We start from the raw sequence: 4,973 nt of genomic DNA, 5'->3' as shown, positions 1-4,973 counted from the left end.
GAAGACTGCCAATGAGATGTACTGATACAGTGGCAAAAGCAGTGGACTCAAGTCTAACAGTGATCGTGAAGATGGTGCAGGACTGGGCAGAGTTTTGTTCTGTTGTGCATGGGATTGTTGTAAGTCAGAGCTGAATCTATGGTACCTAGCAACAACAACAGGCTAAACATTGAAGGATACAGGAAGCATTCAAAGAACATGGAAGGAATACAGTGTCACTGTACTAAAAAGAATTGGTGTTCGCTTGTCTATATCAAGAAATTTGGAAGACAGTTACCTGACTGATTGACTAGAAGAGATTCATACTTGGATCTGTTCCAAAGAAAGGGGACTCAACAGAATGCAGAAATTATCAAACAATTCGTATACCATTAGTATCATATGCAAGTAAAATTTTGCCAAAGGTAATTTAAAAGCAATTGAAGCAGCACATTGACAGGGAGCAACAAAGGTAAAAATGAAATTCAAGTCAGATTCAGAAGAAGACGTGGAACAAGGAATATCATTTCTGACATCAGCTGGATCTTGACTAAAAGCAGAGAAGACCAGAAAAATGTTTACTTGTGCTTTATTGATTATAGAAAGCATTGAACGGTGTAAATCATAATAAATTATGGATAACAGCGGGAAGAATTGGAGTTCCAGCAAACTTCATTGTGCTCATGAGGACTCTGCACATAGACCACAAAAGTTTCCACAAAAGGTACACAATATACAAAAGGCAACACGGGGTTACTTGTAGAACAGAACAAGGGGATACTGAATAGTTTCAAATCAGACAAGGTGTGTGGTAGGGTTATATGCTTTCACCATACTTAGTCAGTCTGCCTGCTGAGCAAATAATCTGAGAAACTAGACTAAATTCACAAGAACATAGGTTCCAGATTGGAGGAAGACTCGTTAACAACCTTTGATATGCAGATGACACAACTTTGCTTGCTAGAAGCAGAGAGAATTTGAAATGCTTTTTGATGAAAATCAAAGATTACAGTCTTCATTATGGATTGCACCTCAATGTAAAGAAAAGGAAATTCCTCACAACTGGACCAATAAATAACATCATGATAAAAGGAGAGAAGATTGAAGTTATCAAAGATTTCATTTTACTTGCATCCACAATCAATGCTAATGGAAGAAGCAGTCAAGAAATCAAATGACATATTGCATTAGGCAAATCTGCTACAAAAGATCTCTGTAATAGGGGCAAGATGGCGGAGCAGGTGGCCACACTGAGCAGATTCTCTACCACAAAGACATGGGAGACCAAGTGGAACAGATACAAAATGGTGGTCCTGGAACCTTGAGCTTCAGAGGAGAGGGCAGAGAAATGGATTGAATGTCAGCTGGAAGAGGAAGCTGAACAGAAGCAGTGATAAAGAAAACCAGGCGGACCATAGGTTGGCCCAGAGTGGTGTGACCATCTTGATCTTTTGCAAGTGACTTTAGGTACAAGATAGGGCTGGAGGTTGGTACTAGGGGGGATGCAGTTTTCTGTTGCTCCCATGCCCTCCTAGTAGCCAGAGGCATGGCTAGTCCCCACCCTCGCCAGCCCAGAGACCAGTGGTACCCCCTCTGCGCAGCCTCTATTCTGCCTGGGGTCAGGTACTGGACATTTGTTGTTGTCAGGTGCCATCGAGTCGGAACCGACTCATAGCGACCCCATGCACAGCAAAACGAAACAATGTCCGATCCTGGGCCAACCTCACTACCGCTGCCACACTTGACGCCATCAATGATGCCCCCTGGCTGATCCATCTCATTGGGGGTCTTCCTCTTTTTCTCTGACCCTCCACCCTACCCAGCATGACATCCTTCTCCAACGATTGTTTCCTCCGGACAATATGTCCAAAGTAGGAGAGACGAAGCTTAGCCATCCTGGCCTCCAAGGAGCACTCTGGCTGCACTTCTTCCAAAACAGATCTATTGGTTCTTTTGGCAGTCCATGGCACTTTCAGTATTCTCCTCCAACACCACAACTCAAAGGCATCAATTCTTCTACGATCCTCCTTATTCACTGTCCAGCTTTCGCATCCATATGAGGCTATTGAAAACACAATGGCCTGGGTCAGGCGCACCCTAGTTCTCAAGCTGACATCTCTGCTCTTCAATACTTTAAAAAGTTCCTGTGCAGCAGATTTGCCCAGTGCAATACGTCGTATGAACTCTTGACTGCTACTTCCGCGAGTGTTGATAGTTGATCCAAGAAGAATGAAGTCCTTGACAACTTCAATCTTTTCTCCATTGATAAGAATGTTGTTTATTGGTCCAGTGGTGAGGATTTTTGTTTTCTTGACATTGAGATGTAATCCATATCTAAGGCTGTGCTCTTTGATCTTCATAAGTAAATGTTTCAAGTCCTCTTCACTTTCAGCAAGCAAGGTTGTATTATCTGCATATCGCAGGTTGTTAATGAGTCTTCCTCCAATCTTGATGCCACGTTTTTCTTCATAGAACCCAGCTTCTCGTATTATTTGCTCAGCCTACAGGTTTATAAGTATGGTGAAAGAACACAACCTTGTCGCACACCTTTCCCAATTTTAAAACATTCAGTGTTCCCATGTTCTGTTCGAACAACTGCTTCTTGGTCTAGGTACAGATTTCTTAGAAGTACAATTAAGTGTTCTGGAATACTCATACTTCTCAATGTTGTCCATAGCTTGTCATGATCCACACAATCGAAAGCCTTTGCGTAGTCAATAAAGCACAGGTAAACATCCTTCTGATATTCTCTGCTTTCAGCCAAGATCCACTTTGAGGATGAAGGTGTCCCTGCCTCAAGCTATGGTATTTTCAGTCACCTCATATGCATGCAGAAGTTGGAAAATGAGTAAGAAAGTCTGTAGAAGAATCAATGCATTTGAGTTATGGTGTTGGCAAGGAACTGAAAGAATCATGGACTGCCGGAAGAATGAACAAATCTACTTTGGAAGAAATATTGCCAAATTGCTCCTTAGAGGCGAGGGTGGCTAGAGTTGTCTCTCATACTTTGAACACGTTGTTATGAAAGGACAGTCCCTAAAGAAAGACATCATGCTTGGGAAAATGGAAGGTTAACGAAAAAGAGGAAGATCTCCAGTGAGGTGGTTGTGAGGTGGCTGTTTCCTTCTGTTGTGCATGGGGTCATTATAAGTCAGAACTGACTCATGGCACCTAACAACAAGACTGAATATATGGTTTTCTATCTGTCTGAGCCCTGATGTGGTGCTGTAGGATAAGCACTGGAACGTTAGGTCAGTTTAAATCATATGGTTGGAGGTTCAAACTCATTAGCTGCTCCTCAGAAACTCTATACAGGGTATCTCTGAGTCTGAACTGACTCGATGGCACTTAACAACACCAACAGCAGGATAGAACAGAACTGCCCCATAGGGCTCTCTAAGCTGTAAATCTTTACATCTTTCTCCCATGGGATGGCGGGTGATTTCTAACCCTCCAGTCTTTCTGTTATAGTGCTTAACCCCTGTGCCACCAGGGCTCCTTGTATTTAGTCAAGTGTCGTCGAGTCGATTCCGACCCCTTGCGACCCTGTAGAGGGTTTCAGAGGAGCAGCTGGTGAGCTTGAACCACCGACCTTGCAGTTTGATGCATTAACCCACAGAGCCACACCAGGACTCCTGTATTGCATAGAAGATCTAGAAAATGCCCAAATTCTTTCTTCCCACAGGTTCTCAAGGGAGCTGTGTGACCAGAAATGATAGCCGGAATGGGAATTTTTTAGAGCAAAGAAAGAATTCACCAGGATATTTGTGGTGGTACTTTTCTTCTTGTTTCCTGCAAAACATTTGGAAACCTGGATGTTTGCCAGTCAGCTACATGAATTGTGGTATAGCCACACAAAGAAATGCAATGTCATTATTAGAGAGAATAAAGTAGACTTGTTTTATGTATGTATGCTGATATGGAATACTTTCCAAGGTACACTGTTATGTGAAAAAGCAAATGTAATTTTTACAAGCTGAATCAGATATGTGTGCATATATATGTGTATATTTATATATACACACACAGAAAATTTCTAGAAAAAAATATGCCAGAAACTATTAGCAAGGATTTCATTGGAAAGGCCAACTGAGGCCTTGCGGTACAATGGAGTCATGTTCCTTTTTGTGTTCTCCTGTACTGTTTGACTAGCTGATTATGTACACAGGACATTTGTTTTTTTTTTTTTCCAATTAAAAACAAAAAGCTATTTTAGTAACATGTCTTCAAAACAAAACAAAACAAAACAAAAGTTGGTTTGGTACCAGGGCAAAAGGCTATGTGGGGGTCTCTCCCTGCCCTGTTTCTATCTGGGGTCTTTGACTTAGCAAGACAGGAAGTCAGGAGGCTGGGAGAGGTAGCAGGACTGGGCTGGTGAAGGGTAGGTCAAACATGAAGACACACAACCTTTCAAATGGGGTAACCCTGTGCTCTAGACACATGGTCCATTTAGTGTCTAGGACCAATCACATCAGCAGCTTGGCCTTTGGTGGGGAAGAGAAGAGTGGGTGGGACAGAAGGTGGCAGGGCTGGACTAATGGGAAGAATATACAAGTTTGGTGGCATTTAAGAGAAGAATCACAGGGACCAGGAGCTCATCTGTTGGAAAGTAGATTGGACTGACTCTCTAACCAAATACTTGGCAGCTTTTCTGGAGTGAGGTTTGAGTTCTTTCTAGCAGAACTAGAGCTCAGAAGAATATCCCCTGCCCCTGGACCACCCACCTTGTTAGAGACCCAACAATGACATGCTCTCCAAATTGGCCAGGTTCCTAGCAAGACCTGGCCATGGTGTCTGCCTCTGTCCTTAGACTTGTGACCTACCTCTTCATCTTTGGCAATCTCAGGGTCCCCCTACCATCCCCACGTACAGCCTATTGTCCCTGTGGCCCATTCAAAATCTCTTCTTTGCCTTGAAGACATGTCAGAGCACTCTGCTTTGTTTCTTCTTGGAAAATCCTTTCTTCCGTGTACTCCACCCTCCAACTGGAATAC

This window comes from Chrysochloris asiatica, unplaced genomic scaffold (assembly GCF_000296735.1).
Source record: "Chrysochloris asiatica unplaced genomic scaffold, ChrAsi1.0 scaffold00096, whole genome shotgun sequence".
In the NCBI taxonomy this organism is placed as follows: Eukaryota; Metazoa; Chordata; class Mammalia; order Afrosoricida; family Chrysochloridae; genus Chrysochloris; species Chrysochloris asiatica.
This window is presented reverse-complemented; position numbering follows the sequence as displayed.